The sequence below is a fragment of the Procambarus clarkii genome, chromosome 23, assembly GCF_040958095.1.
Source record: "Procambarus clarkii isolate CNS0578487 chromosome 23, FALCON_Pclarkii_2.0, whole genome shotgun sequence".
In the NCBI taxonomy this organism is placed as follows: domain Eukaryota; kingdom Metazoa; phylum Arthropoda; class Malacostraca; order Decapoda; family Cambaridae; genus Procambarus; species Procambarus clarkii.
The window spans coordinates 18,476,804-18,499,256 of record NC_091172.1 but is presented as its reverse complement, the minus strand read 5'-3'; the positions used below and the strand labels follow the sequence as shown (position 1 = coordinate 18,499,256).

Genomic DNA, 22,453 nt, shown 5'->3' with positions numbered 1-22,453 from the left:
GCTCACAGTAATCCGTAGAATCCGGATGCGTTCGCAAGCAGGATGTGGAAATGATCCGGTGAGAATCCGAAGATAAACTGCGGGGGAATCTGCACTTCATTTCGGTCTCCACCGTACCGTCACATCGTTATTATTATACCCGAATATGTCATCCTCATCCTCTTCACTGTCATCGTCACAATCATCATAATCATCATCGACATTTTTCATCACAGTCGTTTTGATTAACTCCACCATTATATAATTTTCCTCTTTAGTGTCCTATTAAACCCACCTACCTGCTAGACCCACCTACCTACTAGACCCACCTACCTCCTAGACCCACCTACCTGCTAGACCCACCTACCTACTAGACCCACCTACCTCCTAGACCCACCTACCTCCTAGACCCATCTACCCACTAGACCCACCTACCTACTAGACCCATCTACCTACTAGACCCACCTACCTACTAGATCCACCTACCTCCTAGACCCATCTACCTCCTAGACCCATCTACCCACTAGACCCACCTACCTACTAGACCCATCTACCTACTAGACCCACCTACCTACTAGATCCACCTACCTACTAGATCCACCTACCTCCTAGACCCATCTACCTACTAGACCCATCTACCCACTAGACCCACCTACCTACTAGACCCACCTACCTACTAGACCCACCTACCTACTAGACCCATCTACCTCCTAGACACACCTACCTATCCATCACACACGTTGCTACCATCCTAGATGGTAGGAACTAGCTGGTGCACCAACCTTCCTGCTCACCTACATACACCAACCCACCAACACACACCACCAACCCAACAACACACACCACCAACCCGCCTACACACACCAACCCACCAACACACACCACCAACCCAACAACACACACCACCAACCCAACAACACACACCACCAACCCACACCACCAACCCACCAACACACACCTCTCCCTACCCACCTCCTCCCCCACTAATCTCCCACAGCATCAGCCAGGGTAACACCGCTTCCCATATGTCTCAGGACACCCGCCTCACTCACCATATGTAGAAGAATATGTCCAAAAAAAAGATGTTAGGGGTGTTGATCTACCGATATCATCGTGCGGTATCATCACCTTCATCTACAGGCCCTGTTGCCCCCCGGGGCGGTCGCCCCCTGCCCCCGGAGGCCTGCTGAACGCCGTGTCCATCTGGGGTCACCAGGAGGGAGGGAAATGCCTAGTTTGGGGTCACACGGGGGCAGGAAAAGGGGTAATGTTTACAAAGTGGCAGAGCCACTCTGGTTAACAGAAGAAGTTGGTCTTGGGGGAGAGAGAGAGAGAGAGAGAGAGAGAGAGAGAGAGAGAGAGAGAGAGAGAGAGAGAGAGAGAGAGAGAGAGAGAGAGAGAGAGAGAGAGAGAGAGAGAGAGAGAGAGAAAGAGAGAGAGATATCAGTCCGTTCGTGTCTCCTGAGAGTCAATAAAACTTTGTTTCGTATGCTTGGGGATGCACCAAGACGGCTGTTTCACTGTTAAGTTTGATTACGAGGATGCAATTGTTTCTTGAAATAATTGAACGATGGTCGTTCATTGATTGACAAGGCACGTGTCGCTATGAGGGGTGATGACGCGATGATGCATGCTGCACCTGAAGAGAACATTAATATTTATTTATGCGGCCGCAATGAACATAATTATCATCATAAAGTATGATCATCAGTATGGTCATCATGATAATCATTATCAACCTCATTATCATCATTTTAATCATATCTCTCATCATATCTTTTCAGATCCCGTAATTATTGGAATGTTTTCAAATGGTTCCGTGTTATCAGGCAGTGAGGAGAGCGCTTGTGCTCTTAACCCTGGTGGACACGGTTCTCATATCGGAGTTGTTAAGCGAGATCTGTGGCGAGGTCAAGCAAGGTCGGGCAGGGGCCCAGGTAGCCATCTTAACAACAGGTAAGTGATCAGGCGAGCTGTCGAGATGATTAGATCTCTCTGTATCGCCCCAATCTCGATATTTGGTGTGAAATAGGGCAGATGAACAGGAGGGTGTGAGTGAGAGTGAGAGAGTGAGAGAGAGAGAGAGAGAGAGAGAGAGAGAGAGAGAGAGAGAGAGAGAGAGAGAGAGAGAGAGAGAGAGAGAGAGAGAGAGAGAGAGAGAGAGAGAGAGAGAGAGAGAGAGAGAGGGTCACCACTACTGGATCACCAGGGTCACCACTGCTGGATCACCAGGGTCACCACTACTGGATCACCAGGGTCACCACTACTGGATCACCAGGGTCACCACTACTGGATCACCAGGGTCACCACTACTGGATCACCAGGGTCACCACTACTGGATCACCAGGGTCACCACTACTGGAACACCAGGGTCACCACTACTGGATCACCAGGGTCACCACTACTGGATCACCAGGGTCACCACTACTGGAACACCAGGGTCACCACTACTGGAACACCAGGGTCACCACTACTGGATCACCAGGGTCACCACTACTGGATCACCGGGGTCACCACTACTGGATCACCAGGGTCACCACTACTGGATCACCAGGGTCACCACTACTGGATCACCAGGGTCACCACTACTGGATCACCAGGGTCACCACTACTAGATCACCAGGGTCACCACTACTGGATCACCAGGGTCACCACTACTGGATCACCAGGGTCACCACTACTGGATCACCAGCGTCACCACTACTGGATCACCAGCGTCACCACTACTGGATCACCAGGGTCACCACTACTGGATCACCAGGGTCACCACTACTGGATCACCAGGGTCACCACTACTGGATCACCAGGGTCACCACTGCTGGATCACCAGGGTCACCACTGCTGGATCACCAGGGTCACCACTGCTGGATCACCAGGGTCACCACTACTGGATCACCAGGGTCACCACTGCTGGATCAGACGCAGCAGTAACAGCAGCAGACGTAGCGGTAACAGCAGCAGACGCAGCAGTAACAGCAGCAGACGTAGCGGTAACAGCAGCAGACGCAGCAGTAACAGCAGCAGACGCCGCAGTAACAGCAGCAGACGCAGCAGTAACAGCAACAGACGCAGCAGACGCAGCAGTAACAGCAGCAGACGCAGCAGACGCCGCAGTAACAGCAGCAGACGCAGCAGTAACAGCAGCAGACGTAGCGGTAACAGCAGCAGACGCAGCAGTAACAGCAGCAGACGTAGCGGTAACAGCAGCAGACGCCGCAGTAACAGCAGCAGACGCAGCAGTAACAGCAGCAGACGTAGCGGTAACAGCAGCAGACGCAGCAGTAACAGCAGCAGACGTAGCGGTAACAGCAGGAGACGCCGCAGTAACAGCAGCAGACGCAGCAGTAACAGCAGCAGACGTAGCGGTAACAGCAGCAGACGCAGCAGTAACAGCAGCAGACGTAGCGGTAACAGCAGCAGACGCAGCAGTAACAGCAGCAGACGTAGCGGTAACAGCAGCAGACGCAGCAGTAACAGCAGCAGACGCAGCAGTAACAGCAGCAGACGTAGCGGTAACAGCAGCAGACGCAGCAGTAACAGCAGCAGACGCAGCAGTAACAGCAGCAGACGTAGCAGTAACAGCAGCAGACGCAGCAGTAACAGCAGCAGACGTAGCAGTAACAGCAGCAGACGCAGCAGTAACAGCAGCAGACGCAGCAGTAACAGCAGCAGACGCAGCAGTAACAGCAGCAGACGCAGCAGTAACAGCAGCAGACGCAGCAGTAACAGCAGCAGACGCAGCAGTAACAGCAGCAGACGCAGCAGTAACAGTAGCAGACGCAGCAGTAACAGCAGCAGACGCAGCAGTAACAGCAGCAGACGCAGCAGTAACAGCAGCAGACGCCACAGTAACAGCAGCAGACGCAGCAGTAACAGCAGCAGACGTAGCGGTAACAGCAGCAGACGCAGCAGTAACAGCAGCAGACGCAGCAGTAACAGCTTCAGACGCAGCAGTAACAGCAGCAGACGCAGCAGTAACAGCAGCAGACGCAGCAGTAACAGCAGCAGACGCAGCAGTAACAGCAGCAGACGCAGCAGTAACAGCTTCAGACGCAGCAGTAACAGCAGCAGACGCAGCAGTAACAGCAGCAGACGCAGCAGACGCAGCAGTAACAGCAGCAGACGCAGCAGTAACAGCAGCAGACGTAGCAGTAACAGCAGCAGACGCAGCAGTAACAGCAGCAGACGTAGCGGTAACAGCAGCAGACGCAGCAGTAACAGCAGCAGACGTAGCGGTAACAGCAGCAGACGCAGCAGTAACAGCAGCAGACGCAGCGGTAACAGCAGCAGACGCAGCGGTAACAGCAGCAGACGCAGCAGTAACAGCAGCAGACGTAGCGGTAACAGCAGCAGACGTAGCAGTAACAGCAGCAGACGCAGCAGTAACAGCAATATTAAAATCAAAGAACGAACAAGATGGTGTGTACTAACCTAGTTGTGTTTGCGGGGGTTGAGCTCTGGCTCTTTGGTCCCGCCTCTCAACTGTCAATCAACTGGTGTACAGATTCCTGAGCCTACTGGGCTCTATCATATTTACATTTGAAACTGTGTATGGAGTCAGCCTCCACCACATCACTTCCTAGAGCATTCCATTATTTAACTACTCTGACACTGAAAAAATTCTTTCTAACGTCTCTGTGGCTCATCTGGGTACTAAGTTTCCTCCTGTGTTCCCTTGTTCGTGTCCCACCTGTGCTGAAGAGGTTGTCTTTGTCCACCCTGTCAATTCCCCTGAGAATTTTGCAGGTGGTTATCATGTCTCCCCTTACTCTTCTGTTTCCAAGGGATGTGAGGTTCAGCTCCTTTAGCCTTTCCTCGTAGCTCATTCCTCTCAGTTCCGGGACGAGTCTGGTGGCATACCGCTGAATCTTCTCTAACTTTGTCTTGTGTTTAACTAGGTATGGACTCCAGGCTGGAGCTGCATACTCCAGGATTGGTTTTACATACAAAGTAAGTGTAAGTACTCAGCTATTCACATATTTGTGCTTGCGGGGTTGAGCTCTGGCTCTTTGGTCCCACCTCTCAACTGTCAATCAACTGGTGTACTGGTTCCTGAGGTCAACAGGTGTGTGTGTGTGTGTGTGTGTGTGTGTGTGTGTGTGTGTGTGTGTGTGTGTGTGTGTGTGTGTGTGTGTGTGTGTGTGTGTGCGTGCGCGTGCGTGTGTGTGTTGTTTGTCCACATCTGTGTTCGCGACGTTTATGACAATGTACGTCTGTATACTAACCTCTGGAGCAGGACAGGCGGGCGTGTACATACATGCACGCGCGTGTGCCCCCCCTCGTGTGAGTATAACATTATGTGCACATCAGGTGACCATCTTTACGTACATACGTGATCGGACTTTGCAATCACTCTGATGCCTTGAGCAACTGTCTCTATTATTTGTAATATTTTATATTATTATTTGTTATATTTTGTATTATTTTGTATTATTTTATTCTCCTTTTTACGAGTTTTTATTTTGTGATTATTATTGTGATTATATAATTATATTCTCAATTACTCTCATTATTTTGTTATTCTTATCGTCAGCGGATATGCATTGAAGGTTGCATTAATTAATACTTTTTCTTCATCTTAGTTCCTTAGACAATGATCCGGCGCTTCCCAGGACATCTCGTCTCGCTTCTGCGTCACAGCTGGTCTTCTGCGTCACAGCTGGCCTTCTGCGTCACAGCTGGTCTTCTGCGTCACTGCTGGTCTTCTGCGTCACAGCTGGCCTTCTGCGTCACAGCTGGTCTTCTGCGTCACAGCTGGCCTTCTGCGTCACAGCTGGCCTTCTGCGTCACAGCTGGCCTTCTGCGTCACAGCTGGTCTTCTGCGTCACAGCTGGCCTTCTGCGTCACAGCTGGTCTTCTGCGTCACAGCTGGTCTTCTGCGTCACAGCTGGTCTTCTGCGTCACAGCTGGTCTTGTTTCTAGACAGATTCATTTGCTTCCAGACAGGCTCATCTGTTTCCAGACAGGTTCATCTGCTTCCAGACAGGTTCATCTGCTTCCAGACAGGTTCATCTGCTTCCAGACAGGTTCATCTGCTTCCAGACAGGTTCATCTGCTTCCAGACAGGTTCATCTGCTTCCAGACAGGTTCATCTGCTTCCACATGTAAGTGATAAATAGCTCCCTCAGTATGATGATCTCAAGATACACTGATACACTGATACATTGATACCAGTGATACATTGATACCAGTGATACATTGATACACTGATACACTGATACATTGATACATTGCTGGCCAACAGATGCACCTCTTTCATCCTGCACAATGCTAACATCAATGTACCTTGACATTGATGACCCAAAAGCACACCAGAATACGAAGAGACGACGACGTTTCGGTCCGTCGTGGACCATTATCATGTGGATTGTCGATACTGGACCAGGACGGACCGAAAACGTCGCCGTCTAATCGTCTTCATGGGCCAGATTCACGAAGCAGTTACGTAAGTACTTACGAACGTGTTCATCTTTCTTCAATCTATGACGGTTTTGGTTACATTTATTAAACAGTTTACAAGCATAAAAACTTGCCAATCAACTGTTGTTATTGATATAAACAGCCTCCTGGTGCTTCGCTGTGGGTTCAAAGGATCAAATAATCCGTCATCCGGTTCGAAGATGACCAAAAATGTGGGAACCGACCTGTGAGATTTATATTTATTTAATTTATATGAATTTATATTTACGTTAATTTATATACTTCGATAGCAATTTGTATAATGATAAGTGGACTGTATTTCTGCAATAATCTCATAATCTCACAAATCGATCCTCTACACATTAGGGGGGGTTTATATTACACATATGCAGCCAATCAAATTACAGTAATAGCTACATACATTGATGAGGTTCCTTCTCTTATAGTACAGCAGGTTAGTCCACCAGGTATAACTAGAGTGTAGACACCAAATTATCCTCTTTGAGGTAGCTTCTATCACCCAGTAACTGGTGCACATAATCTTGCATCCTCGTCTTGACCTGTCAAAAGTGCGCTAGCTGTGAAGCCAGATACCTATATATGACAAGTATATCAGAGAAAACAGTACATGGAACATGAAGACCTGGCTTAATTACCTTTAGTTTGAGGCTTCCATGTGATCTAACCGGATAACCCTACCCAATGACATTAATGGCCACTAATGATAGATAATGGGTTTCGGATAGACACTTAACTTGAATTTGTAGACAGCGTGTTGATAATGGTACACTTTTAGTTTCCATAACACTACGTCCAAGTAAATTTAACAGGAGCCGAATTTGCTCCCGTGTGAGCCTCTGGTCTCGTATAACAACAATGGCTGCCCTCCTTCCTCCACTCTGACGCCTGGCTTACATTGTCCAGATTTCAGAACGTGATAGAAGGGTCACATTTACTCTACTTTAATATTGATAATTAAGTTAATTTATATAAGATGTTTTTATGATGGTAAAGTCCAAAGACTAATGTATTTAAGAATAATTCCCAGCAGAATAGCTGGTGAATTTATAATGGTATGTGGTGATGATATCCCGTTTTCTTTAGACGGTAATTCCACTACAAGTTACGTTTTCTATGGGTAACTTGTTGGTAATACAGTTATTATCTGTATGATTATTAAATGGTGTCGGATTTTCCGACATAATTCCCCAGGGGGCTGCTCACGGGTCGAAGTCCTCTTTAGAACAGACGAACACCGATACTCCTCCTTCGGATTATTAGATTAATTTGATGTTAGTAGTTAGTAATCACACATTTGTGTGTCTGTTCGTACAGGACGGATGTCCCGTACAAGAGTTGCAGGGGTTAGAAGTCTAATGCGATTTCATTTCCCTGTCAACTCTTGAAAGGCTAATATTCAAGCCTTATTACATATTATTTAACCCAAAAGACTGGATGTGATCAAGTACTACAGTCAAGTATGATTCAGGGACTGCAGTGAGATCAGTGACATTAGATATAACTTGAAGTTTCTTCAGGTAACTGGTCACTGATATATAAACACTGAGGCCCATGGAATACATCTTGATTAAATAATAAATGTATCAAATCAGTCATCAGATTTATTGGGGTTTAATTTAGTTAATTGATTCAGAAGATTGAATAGCTCATCATTAAAGTAAAGTATGGTTCTGAGACTGCAGTGGGTTCAGTGACATTGGTCGCAGTGACTTGTAGCTGTTTTAGGCTACTGTTCACTGATTTGCCACTGAGGCCTCATGAACTCATCTTCAGCTTTAAATGATGATACTAACATCAACCCCTGTTACTATAGTCAGCTGTAATCTCCTTAGTATAATGCTACTGGAGAAATATAATCAGCTGACAAATTTAGATTTCTACTGGTATTGTTTATCTGCAGGCATAGGTCTCCTCAGGCTTGATACTGGTCCTGAGAGTAATTTACCTCCTGCAGAATTTAACATGGTTATGCCCTGATATTTAGTAGGGCTACCAATGAATTGATGGTAGTAGTCTGTCCCCACAAGGACAGCCATTTGGCATTTGATTTGCTCAAATTTACCTGCAGCTGCTTGATAATAGCTTTCCAGGTCAGCATAATCAACTTGAGATTGTTGTGACAAATCTTCACATTTCTTGATCTGTCTTGTTAAGTGGCCTTTAAGACCTGCAAGGGTTCTTTTCATTCTCCCTGCATTATCCATACTGGCTAGTTGGTGAAGCCTAGTGGGGCTTGTACTTGGGCTGCTCATAATACTGAACAAGCACTGATGGTAGCCTAGGGTAAATTCTGAACTCACTAGGCAATAATCCTACCTCTACTAGAGGTTAGCACTTAAAATTAATACACATTATATATATACAATCATACACACTAATGATTTGAGTGATAAACCAGTGTCACTGGAAGTACCTTTAGGTTAGCTCTTCTATATCACCCTAGGATGGAAGAGACACTAATTAATCACTCAAAGGTGTAATGATCATAAGTAAATTATTATATATACAACTCAACTCGAGTTGATAAAAATTACACCCAAAATAGGGTCTGCACCATTCATTAATGGTGTTAGGTTATTCAATATAGTACAACTGACTATTGTAATAATGGGACTAGGATGAACAATAATAGTTCAACTAGTCATATCCTACCCTGTTGTGGGTTGGCAATTAGTAAATATTATATTGAGAACACTAGTGCAATTTATATTAAATGATTCTCTATTTTGGAGAAATAATATACACAATTATTGATAATAGCCTCTTAATTAGCCTCTATGAAACTTCTAATATTATCTAGAAGTATTAAATATTATTAGTGACCTCGCGAAATAAAGTCCACAAATTCGTAGATAATCTCTCGCGAAATGTAACACCACGAAATCCGTGAACAATCTCGCGAAGACACAGTCACTAATTTGGCTGGATTCTATATTAGCGCTGTCATTTCACGAAATAACACGCCACCAAATATCTGTGGGTGTGCATGAAACCGCTGACTAAGGCTGAACTGGGCTGAGGGAGGCTCCTGAGCTCCCTCGAGGCTACGCTGCCGTCTATGACTGGCTGGCTTTGTTTAAATAACACTGCACTAGTATTTAATGAATCCACTGGATAACTGGTTCATCCGGTACTAAGATGACCAAATGTGGGTTCAAAGGATCAAATAATCCGTCATCCGGTTCGAAGATGACCAAAAATGTGGGAACCGACCTGTGAGATTTATATTTATTTAATTTATATGAATTTATATTTACGTTAATTTATATACTTCGATAGCAATTTGTATAATGATAAGTGGACTGTATTTCTGCAATAATCTCATAATCTCACAAATCGATCCTCTACACATTAGGGGGGGTTTATATTACACATATGCAGCCAATCAAATTACAGTAATAGCTACATACATTGATGAGGTTCCTTCTCTTATAGTACAGCAGGTTAGTCCACCAGGTATAACTAGAGTGTAGACACCAAATTATCCTCTTTGAGGTAGCTTCTATCACCCAGTAACTGGTGCACATAATCTTGCATCCTCGTCTTGACCTGTCAAAAGTGCGCTAGCTGTGAAGCCAGATACCTATATATGACAAGTATATCAGAGAAAACAGTACATGGAACATGAAGACCTGGCTTAATTACCTTTAGTTTGAGGCTTCCATGTGATCTAACCGGATAACCCTACCCAATGACATTAATGGCCACTAATGATAGATAATGGGTTTCGGATAGACACTTAACTTGAATTTGTAGACAGCGTGTTGATAATGGTACACTTTTAGTTTCCATAACACTACGTCCAAGTAAATTTAACAGGAGCCGAATTTGCTCCCGTGTGAGCCTCTGGTCTCGTATAACAACAATGGCTGCCCTCCTTCCTCCACTCTGACGCCTGGCTTACATTGTCCAGATTTCAGAACGTGATAGAAGGGTCACATTTACTCTACTTTAATATTGATAATTAAGTTAATTTATATAAGATGTTTTTATGATGGTAAAGTCCAAAGACTAATGTATTTAAGAATAATTCCCAGCAGAATAGCTGGTGAATTTATAATGGTATGTGGTGATGATATCCCGTTTTCTTTAGACGGTAATTCCACTACAAGTTACGTTTTCTATGGGTAACTTGTTGGTAATACAGTTATTATCTGTATGATTATTAAATGGTGTCGGATTTTCCGACATTCGCAGCTCATTAACTGTATAATAATTGTAAACAAAGCCGCCAAAGATTGAGAAAAGATGTACAGGCTCGTAAGTGCTTGCGTAACTGCTTCGTGAATCTGGCCCGTAGGTGTGTATGTTTTGGTCATCATATCTTCAGCCACGTTATTGTGACTCACTGTCTGCATACCTTGACATGTGTCTAGCTCTTGGGCCCGGCTTTAGAACGGCTGGGTGATCCCAAAACGCTTCTGTGATTCACTGATGCTGGTGGAATGCTCTGAATGCTTATATATATAATTGTTTCAAAGGACTTATATTGCTTCTGACTCGCGAGGTCCATCATCTGTATTGTCCTCTGTCTCGTCCTGTCTCGTCCTCTGTCTCGTCCTCTGTCTCGACCTCTGTCTCGTCCACTGTCTCGTCCTCTGTCTCGTCCTCTGTCTCGTCCTCTGTCTCGACCTCTGTCTCGTCCTCTGTCTCGTCCTCTGTCTCGTCCTCTGTCTTGACCTCTGTTTCGTCCTCTGTCTCGGCCTCTGTCTCGTCCTCTGTCTCGTACTCTGTCTCGTCCTCTGTCTCGTCCTCTGTCTCGACCTCTGTTTCGTCCTCTGTCTCGACCTCTGTCTCGTCCTCTGTCTCGTCCTCTGTCTCGTCCTCTGTCTTGACCTCTGTTTCGTCCTCTGTCTCGGCCTCTGTCTCGTCCTCTGTCTCGACCTCTGTCTCGTACTCTGTCTCGTTCACTGTCTCGTCCTCTGTCTCGTCCTCCGGGTCATTGGTCCCGTCTAAATGACTCAATTACCCGGCACACCTCAGGCTCGAGGGGGGGGGGGACAAGCGAGGCCACAGGTTGTTTGTGGCCAAGAACACAACTGGTTGTATTGGCCTGAGGAGGGCCTTGTGTTGTGAGTCATGTGTTGTGAGTCGTGTGTTGCTCCCTGTGTTGTGAGTCGTGTGTTGTGAGTCACGTGTTGCTTCCTGTGTTGTGAGTCATGTGTTGAACACATGACTGTGTTGATGAATACCCGTGGCAGGTGACCCAGAGCCTCCGTGCCCCCAGCCTGGCGGCGGCAATAACTCATCCAACACATCACAGTCATCTCTCAATTTGTGGCCCACGGACAGATGTCATCTCAAGATTTGTCGTGCGTAGAGACACCCCGGCCCCCGGGGGCATGAACCACTCCCCCCCCCTCCCCTTGCGTAATTACCTGCGTACATACGCCCTTTATGGCGAGGGGAAACACAGCAATTTGAGGAAATGTTTGATATATGGCAAACTTCCTAGCTGCCAATATGAAGGTGTTACGCTAGCACTAGACAAGACAACGACGGACCACCAGCTCCCGTAAGGTCGACGACCGCATGAAATACCATCCACAGAATCACCCGAAGCATCGGCTAACACCTGGACCAATTATCTGCGGATGGAGTCATCTACAGTCCGCTTGGCGCAATTTCCTTTTTTTCTCGCTCGGAGGTAATGTCATAATTCCCGGAGCATCGTCGCGGTGCCCACAGTCGCTCTGATTACCGTCATTTGCTGCTAGAATATCGATCGATCTGCGGAAACAATGTGATTCAGATTATGAATTACGGGGAGAGGAGGCAGCGGCGGCGCTGATGTTGGGGCGGAGCAGCCGCCAGCCACCTTGATGCTCGCGAGATAAGCATGCACATAGTTATCCTATATCTCCCTGCAGCAGCATCTTCATCTCATCTCCCGACCTCACAACCCACTTGGGACAGGCGTCACTAAGCGTGTCCTTGTACGAAGATACAAGGCTCTTGGAGAGCTTGCTCAGGGCAGGGTGTTACCGTTGTGCCCTCGGACCGAGTTGTTAGCTCTTGGGCTCCGCCTTTCTACCCTTCGGTTGTCAAATGTACTTGCGCCGGACCTATTTTTCTCTACTACATATATATTACTCCCTCCCCCCTCCCCTCCCCCCCACACACACATCACCAGGGTGCAGCTCATAACAGCCTGTCAACTGTCAACTGTCTATTTATTAGACAGTTGTAATAACTGTGTAAACAGAGACATCACGTGAAAGAAACTCTGGCCAGCTGTTTATGACTCGATCAGGAATCAAACCCGGGTCCGTGAACTGCGGGTACCAAACGCCGTTCCGGTCATCTAATTGTGCCAGCAGGGCTCATCATCGGCTCTTAAGCGGATGTGTGTGTGTGTGTGTGTGTGTGTGTGTGTGTGTGTGTGTGTGTGTGTGTGTGTGTGTGTGTGTGTGTGTGTGTGTGTGTGTGTGTGTGTGTGTGAGTGTGGTGTAGGGAGGGCGGCCTGGTGCACGCGTGTGTGGGTCGCGCCAGGTTCAAGGCCGCCCCAGCCACGCTGCTCACTTCAACAACACTTGTATTCGCTCTGTACAGGAAACCTTGGCGGATTCCCGTTCCGGTGTTGTCACAACCTGTTGGGCACTCCCAACAGCGCAGGGCGAGCCTATCACACTAGTACAACCAGCTGTTGTAAGCTCTCAACTTCTACAACTACTACTACAACTACTGCTAAAATAATAATAATAATTATGTCATTATTTTAAGGCGATGAAGTGATTACGATAGAAACCTCGGAGGTGGGCTAATGGCCGGATACCACGAAGGTTAATTGATGAATCCGGTTGAGCGAGATGGGTATGAACGGAGGGAGGAGTCGAGGAGCCTGACCGGCGAGAAGTCTGTGCCACAGTGTTGTCTACAGCCTGTAGGCTGTGTCTTGTCTGTGGCCACAGCTTAGAGAATGTATTATACAGCAGGTCCTTAATAATCCTTCACTTTGCTACTTATTATTAGATCTGTATTCTGTATTTGCTTGCCTGTAATTTTGGTTCCAAGCTAGTATAGTTTTCCGTCTACAGTTTTATTAGACTTTGGTGTGTATTCTGTAGTCTGAAGTCTGTGGCTTGTAGTTGTAGACCTTACACTGTATTGTCCATGTGTGAGTACAGGCTGTACTCTGTCTAGTGTTTTGCTTGTAATCTTTTGCATATAGCCAGTAATACATCGTCCGAAACCTGTAGCTTGTTTCTAATACATTCTGTAACCAAAAACCTGTAATTCATAACTCGAATTCAGCTGCATGAGGCTTTAGTAGGGATTCTGTTCTTCGAATAACTTTGCCTGTAAAGGTTAGAGAGAGAGAGAGAGAGAGAGAGAGAGAGAGAGAGAGAGAGAGAGAGAGAGAGAGAGAGAGAGAGAGAGAGAGAGAGAGAGGGGGGGGGGAGGGGCTCATTAGGAGCATGGTGAGGACGTGGTATCAGGCCACGGAGATGATCACCGGGTAAACTTAATTAAGCTGACAGTTCTCTCCTCAGCAGCAACACAGAAACAAAACAGCAAGCAACAGCAATGCAGAGGCAAAATAGGACCATCAACATCTCAGTATTACTACTGCCTCAGCCATAACAGCAGCAGCAGCAGCAGAGCAACAGCAGCAGTAGCTGAGCAACAACAGCAGCAGCAGAGCAACAGCAGAAGCAGAACAACAGCATCCTAATGGAAACATAATGGGTGTCCGATGATGCGCACTTATCTTATTAAAAGGGGGAGAAAGCGTTTACGTACCGAAAATGTGGCGAGTTGTATACCATTCAGGAGACCAACGTGTACGGGAGCGACTCCGGGCCGCAGACCACTCAGCCACCTCACACATGCGGCTTCCAGCCTCATACACAATATATATACATATATATATATATATATATATATATATATATATATATATATATATATATATATATATATATATATATGTCGTACCTAGTAGCCAGAACGCACTTCTCAGTCTACTATGCAAGGCCCGATTTGCCTAATAAGCCAAGTTTTCCTGAATTAATATATTTTCTCTAATTTTTTTCTTATGAAATGATAAAGCAACCCATTTCATTATGTATGAGGTTAATTTTTTTTTATTGGAGTTAAAATTAACGTAGATATATGACCAAACTTAACCAACCCTACCTAACCTAACCTAACCTATCTTTATAGGTTAGGTTAGGTTAGGTAGCCGAGAAAGTTAGGTTAGGTTAGGTTAGGTAGGTTAGGTCGTCGAAAAAAAATTAATTCATGAAAACTTGGCTTATTAGGCAAATCGGGCCTTGCATAGTAGGCCGAGAAGTGCGTTCTGGCTACTAGGTACGACATATATATGTATATATATATATATATATATATATATATATATATATATATATATATATATATATATATATATATATATATATATATATAATGTTTTTGTCGAATGAACAATATATTATATTCAACCACTGTAAAGCAAAAAAAATAAAAAAATAAAAATAAAGTGGATGGGTGTGGGTGGGTGAGAGAGAGAGTGGGGGGAGGGGGACTGTTGCCATCTTTTAAGAAGAGCTTCGTGTGTGGGTACAGAGTACGAGGCTGATGAGCAGATAGCATTTTTACTATAACAACTCTTTTCTTTTAAGGCGGAGGGCTATTCAAGACGGTGGGCGGGTGATCTTCATTATCATTTTTGTGTACCCAAGAAGGGCAGAGAATTTTAATGTCTGATGCAACGATCCCGCGCGGCATATACTCTTTTTAAATATTTTTGATATAATGCATTGCAAATCCGCAAGAATCCAGTGTGTTCGTAGGAGAGAGAGGATTTAAGAAAACAATTAATTTTTTTTCCCTTCAGTGTTAAGATACTTTTTTTTTTAATCCTGCCGGAAGCCGGGTGTGGAGAAACGGTATATACAGTATTCACTTTATATTAGCACGAAAAGATGCATTGTAAAGGATTAATCCACAGGAATCTGGTGTGTGTTAATGCGAACGTACCCGGATAATATATTTTTTCCCATCTATATGAAAACAGATGTTATGAATATTTATATTATTACATTATTATTCGAATTATTGTTAATAATAATAATAATAATAATAATAATAATAATATTAATAATAATAATTATAATAATAATAATCTATATATGTAAGAGAGAATATCTGCTTGTCTGTGTGACTGTCTGTTCAAGGCTGGAGACCAGACGTTTGGGGCTAGCCACACCCAACTTTGTAGGCGATTGGTCTGGGGCGCGGGACGGGCATAGGCTGGTCAGAGTCGCCAGAATTCAAGAGAGAACAGCGTGCCATGGCCACATTCTGATCAGCATCAAATTAAATGCAACCTGGGATTCAACTGAACACCATATTACAATGTTATGTCGTGGAGTAGTGGTCTATAAGGCGCGTGCTTGGGAGTACCCAGAGCACAGGTTCGAATCCTCCTCATGGCTCCTACTCATTTTCTTATTGATAAATCACGTTAATGTGATTTCTTTGTGCATTTGAAGTGAAGCGTTGGAGGCAGACCGCCTGAGACCACACCCAGAATGAAAGGAGAATATTATTAGTAGTAATTTATATTGTGACTTTGGCGGTGTAATTATAAGATTAGAACTGTGGCATGTTGAGAGCCATTGACACTAGTTAACAGTTTAGTTGAACTAATTTTGTCTGTGGCTTCCGTAACTGGATGGAAGGGACGGGAATTCCCAAGAAAAAGCGCCAAGCCATTACGACTATATAGCACTGGGAAGGGGCCAGATTAAGGCTTTGGGATGAGACAGGGGGGGGGGAGGAATGGTGCCCAACCACTTGGACGGTCGGGGATTGAACGCCGAACCGTCGCTCTATTGAACGATTGAACCGTCGCTCTACCGTCCAGCTGAAGTGGTTGGAGCCTTCGCGGGTAAGGGAGAGAGAGAGAGAGAGAGAGCGAGAGAGAGAGAGAGAGAGAGAGAGAGAGAGAGAGAGAGAGAGAGAGAGAGAGAGAGAGAGAGAGAGAGAGAGAGAGAGAGAGAGAGAGAGAGAGAGAGAGAGGTATGGAAGATTACTCAAGCCATGCAGTTATGGCGTCGGAACTGCCCTGAGACTACCAAAATGGAATTTGTATACACTACAACGGACGATAAGACGTCCCCAAGTGCTTTAAAACTACAATCAGGACGCCGGAACTGCCTCCAGACTAGGATAATGGTTTAGATATTGCTTCTAGATTACAGTGATGGGACCGGAATGCCTCTTCAAGATTCTGGCTGCTGGCTAAGAGCGTTCCTTCAGCTTCTACTTGGCATAATTCTGATATTAGAACCCGTTGAGAATACTAGAGGAGTGGTCGAGTGCTAGGGGGACCCCCAAACAGGTGCTAGGGGCCTCCCAGCAGGTGCTGGGGGCCTCCAAACAGGTGCTGGGGCCCCCAAACAGGTGCTGGGGCCCCCCAACAGGTACTGGGGGCCCCCAATAGGTGCTGGGGTCCCCCAACAGGTGCTGGGGCCCCCCAACAGGTACTGGGGGCCCCCAATAGGTGCTGGGGTCCCCCAACAGGTGCTGGGGCCCCCCAACAGGTACTGGGGGCCCCCAATAGGTGCTGGGGCCCCCCAATAGGTGCTGGGGGCCCCCAATAGGTGCTGGGGGCCCCCAATAGGTGCTAAGAGGGGCAGCATGGGAAGGAGAGAAGGGGCCGGAGAGAGTATGGAAGGGGAGAGGAAGAAGGAAAGAGGAAAGAGGGAAAAGAAGTAATGGGAGATGGGAAGGGGGTGTGGAGGAGGGGGAGGATGGAGGAGTGGAGGGGAGGTGGATTGGTGGGGGAGGTGGATTGGTGGAGGATTGGTGGGGGAGGTGGATTGGTGGAGGATTGGTGGGGGAAGGGAAGGAAGGGTGGAGTAAAGGTCTGCGTGAAGGGGGGGAAGGGGGAAGACAGGAGGGGGGTGGGGGCTGATGGGTGGAGGGAAGGGGAAGGTGGGAAGGGGAAGGTGGGAAGGGGGAGGGGGGGCGGAGATGATCAGTGGAGGTATTTTCAAGCGTTAATAGCGATGTTGATAACGATAAAGCCAGCTGTTTGATGTCACCGCCAGGAGATGTTGGGCGCACCTGCTGCCATTGTTGTTGTCATTGTTGCTTTTGTTATTCTTGTTATGCCATTGTTGTTGTTGTTGGCGGTACTGTAGTTGTTATTAAGTAATGGTAACGTCTCCTCGCAGAGTACAGCCCATAGGGTTAAAACCCAAACTTATACATTTCTGACATTTATTTCAAGATTTATACATCAAGTCTTACGCACTCTCCTGAGTGCTTTGTCAAGGTCTGAGTGTGTGATGAGGACGAGACTCACATCTCAACGACTAATCGTCACAACGATTAGTCGTTGAGATGTGAGTCTCGTCTTAACCCACGCACTCAGACCTTGACAAAGCACTCGGGAGAGTGCGAAAGGCTAAGGGTTCTTGACATAAATTTCAGAAATTTATGTGTGGGTGTTTATCCTGTTGTTGTTAGTGTTGTTATTGTTGCTGTTGTTATTGTTGCTGTTGTTATTGTTGTTGTTGTTACTGTTGTTGTTGTTACTGTTGTTATTGTCGATGTTGTAGTTGGAGTTGTTCTTCTAGGTGCTTCTGTTGTTGTTGTTATTGTTGCTATTGTTGTAGTTGCTGTTGTTATTGTTGTTGTTGTTATTGTTGTTATTATTATTGTTGCTGTACTTGGAGGTGGAGGTGGAGGAGGACGGGTTACACCATCACTACCGACCACCAACACCATCAGCATACGTTCAAGGAGAGGAAGTCTTGTCTCACAAGCCTGAAGGAATTCCTTAACCATAAGAGAGGCCATAAGACACAAAACCTTAGACAAATACCCTTAAGCACACGACATAATGGTCCAGGACGGACCGAAACGTCGTCGTTTCTGCATCTTCTGATGTGTGTGTGTGGCTGGGTCATCATGCCCACACACACGCAAGAAAGAACATTTTCAAAGCCACACTTAACAGTTGGAATCCACTAACGAGCGGAGAGACGGAGGAAGACTTCATATACATCCTCCAACTGTAGAGTTTAGAGTTTAAGTGGCTCTGGAACCTGTATACCAGTCTGAGCGATGACAGACAGGATTCAAAGAGCTCACACTCAACCCCCCCTCCCTCCCTCCCCAGCAAGTTCAATTAGACGAGTACATTAGTTTATACTTTCGAGCAAGGACACATACAGTCAAGAATATATTAGCTCGTATGCTCAAACACCCATGAATGCATACATGTATCAGTAGAGTATTTACATACACGCATACATACTGTGTGTCAGAATATGTATGCAAACGTATATATTTTGATCAACTTACGTGTGCAGTTTGCTGCCTTTCGCGTCCTATGAGCAGAGCCTGGAAAGACAGATTTAGTAAATTTACTAATTTACTAAATATATATACGTGAGAGAGAGAGAGAGAGAGAGAGAGAGAGAGAGAGAGAGAGAGAGAGAGAGATAATAAAAGAAAGAGAGAGAGAGAGATAATAAGAGAAAGAGAGAGAGAGAGATAATAAGAGAAAGAAAGAGAGAGAGGGGGAGACCAAGAGAGGCAGTGAGAGAGAGAGAGAGAGAGAGAGAGAGAGAGAGAGAGAGAGAGAGAGAGAGAGAGAGAGAGAGAGAGAGAGAGAGAGAGAGAGAGAGAGAGAGAGAGGAGAGAGAGAGAGAGAGAGAGAGAGAGAGAGAGAGAGAGGAGGAGGGAGGAGAGATACAGTGATTTCAATGAGTCAACAAGAAGTTATCCACAATAAAACAAAACTGCAACTTATTTTCTACAACCAAGAATGATAAGTGCCACAAACGAATAATAATAATAATAATAATAATAATAATAATAATAATAATAACAATGCAACTTTTACTTGCAGCTTCACGAGGCCACCTGAGAACCACACACAATCTTTGGTCCCGCCTCTTAGCTGCCAATCTACTGATACTGTGTGTAAACCATCAATCACAATCACAAGATACTCGGCATGCCCCCCTACACTGTCCCACATGCCTGTTTCCAAACCAGTATTTACCCAGGTCTTTCCTGAATCGAAACGCCTGTAACCCAATATGTGTCAGTTACCTTAAGATGTAGACGACGCCTTCGACAACTACACGACAAGAGGGAGCTGAACAAGCGTCAGGTAATGAAACAGTCCTCACCCAGACAGTCATCTAAGATTTCCCAAGAGACTGTTAGACTGTAGCTGCAACGGTGTAAAATCCATAAGAATAAAGTGCAGAAGGGCCAGTAGCTCATATATATATATATATATATATATATATATATATATATATATATATATATATATATATATATATATATATATATATATATATATATATATATATATATATCGTAACATCGAGAACATCGTTTCTGAGATATTAAAAGCTCTTTTGAACTTGGGAATAACCTCGGGCAATGTTCTCAACCCGGAGAACAAATTTATTGATTTGTTCATCAAAGAATCCCAAATGTACAATGTAAGAACTCACTCAATGCAGCCAGATCCATCTCCGTCAGTCTCCCCCCATGGACAATCATCACCAACAGTTTAATGCAATGACCAATCACTCGACCCCTGTGACAATAACATTTCAATTAACATTCAATAACACATTCACAATAACATTCAACAGCCCCATCATGCTATACATTTAATTTATATACAATTCTACACATTCTTGTTGGATAAATTCTCATGTATAGATATTCCATAAATCCCCCGTGTAGTTAATCCACACAAATTCAAGGCAGAGACGAGAAAACTCGTCCTGATCAGGGACATTAATCCGACTTTAAAATATACATATTAAGTTGATATTAATCCTCATTGAAATGACTAAAAAGCACCGAAATGTAAGGTAATTAATCCCTTGTGTTTGCCTTGATAGAGTAGATAAGTGGTTTGATAATCTCAGTAAGTGTTTAATGGCTGAGTTGAAAGACAAACTGGGAAGAGGAGGAGAGAGAGAGAGAGAGAGAGAGAGAGAGAGAGAGAGAGAGAGAGAGAGAGAGAGAGAGAGAGAGAGAGAGAGAGAGAGAGAGAGAGAGAGAGAGAGAGAATGCAGTACAGGTGAGGGACGGTAAGACATAGGGAAGAGGGGGAATTAGGTGAGGGATAATCGGCTTAATCCCCTCCCTTACCCATCGTCACGCCCCCTTACCTTCACCATCTGGCTCCCCCTTCCTCCTTACCCACCGTCACCCCCCCCCCCCACTTTACCCCTCCAGAGCCCTCCCCTCCCTCTCTCACTCTTGACTGCTAACTTGGTCGGTATTATTCACTTACAAACACATCTGTTGGTCACTTATCAGGTGCATCTGTTGGGCTCTAACAGGTGCCTCTATTGGGCTCTATCAGGTGCATCTATTGGGCTCTAGCAGGTGCATCTGTTGGGCTCTATCAGGTGCATCTGTTGGGCTCTAGCAGGTGCATCTGTTGGGCTCTAACAAGAGCATCTGTTGGGCTCTATCAGGTGCATCTGTTGGGCTCTAGCAGGTGCATCTGTTGGGCTCTAAGAAGTGCATCTGTTGGGTTCTTACTCTTCATATTTTGGAGGAGAAAGAGGAGGAAGAGTAGGAGGAAGAGGAGGAGGAGGAGGAGATGAGGAGGAGCATAAAAAGGAGGAGGAGGAGGAGGAGGTAAGGAGTCATCTGGACGGGTCAGCTATGTCGATAATTACAGCCCTACTCCACAGCCCCGGCCCCCCCCCCCTCACTCCCAGTCACCGTCCTAGCCCCCAGCACGCCCACACTCCTCAATTATGTCATCACTCACAGCTACCATAACCCAGAGAGAGAGAGAGAGAGAGAGAGAGAGAGAGAGAGAGAGAGAGAGAGAGAGAGAGAGAGAGAGACCATGCCTCAGCCCCTCAAGTATTATATACATCATACACACAGTTACATAAACATCAAAAAATACAGTGAGAGGTATGAAAGCAGGCGGACTGTCCGCCTTGCTGACACGATGTGTGGGTGTTGGCAGCTAAGCTAAGCTGGCTCCCTCTTGTTAGGGAGCTGTGAGTGTGTGAGAGGTTCTTCGCATGTGTTTCACCATATATGGATGTCTATAGATGAATATTGCGTAGCATTCATATATACACACTCCGATGCTTCCACACATGTTGTTCTGTTTACACACACACACACACACACACACACACACACACACACACACACACACACACACATATATATATATATATATATATATATATATATATATATATATATATATATATATATATATATATATATATATCAGAGAGACGTAAGTTCTAATCAGTTATATATATATATATATATATATGCAAACAAGCCTGAATGGTCCCCAGGACTATATACAACTGAAAACTCACACCCCAGAAGTGACTCGAACCCATACTCCCACAACTGGTATGTACAGGGACGCCTTAATCCGCTTGACCATCACGACCGGACAAAAGGAAGTGATAGCCGAGGCTATATGAACCACTTCCCCGCCGGCACTCGGATGGTAATCTTGGGCATAGCATTTTATCAAATCACCTCATTCTTTGGGGCACACGTGAGGAACACAAATGCAAACAAGCCTGAATGGTCCCCAGGACTATATACAACTGAAAACTCACACCCCAGAAGTGACTCGAACCCATACTCCCACAACTGGTATGTACAGGGACGCCTTAATCCGCTTGACCATCACGACCGGACAAAAGGAAGTGATAGCCGAGGCTATATGAACCACTTCCCCGCCGGCACTCGGATGGTAATCTTGGGCATAGCATTTTATCAAATCACCTCATTCTTTGGGGCACACGTGAGGAACACAAATGCAAACAAGCCTGAATGGTCCCCAGGACTATATACAACTGAAAACTCACACCCCAGAAGTGACTCGAACCCATACTCCCACAACTGGTATGTACAGGGACGCCTTAATCCGCTTGACCATCACGACCGGACAAAAGGAAGTGATAGCCGAGGCTATATGAACCACTTCCCCGCCGGCACTCGGATGGTAATCTTGGGCATAGCATTTTATCAAATCACC

The 22,453-nt window shown here is 45.6% G+C and overlaps 1 protein-coding gene across 3 annotated transcripts in view; it reads right to left on the bottom strand.

The window, feature by feature from the left end:
• LOC123764036 (uncharacterized) overlaps positions 1-22,453 on the bottom strand; it is a 297,148-nt gene that overhangs the window by 68,192 nt on the left and 206,503 nt on the right. For all 3 annotated transcript variants that reach the window (XM_069329919.1, XM_069329918.1, XM_069329920.1), the window contains one exon: positions 18,742-18,780. The gene's annotated coding sequence lies outside the window, so the exon portion shown is untranslated. The remainder of the gene's footprint in view (positions 1-18,741; positions 18,781-22,453) is intronic.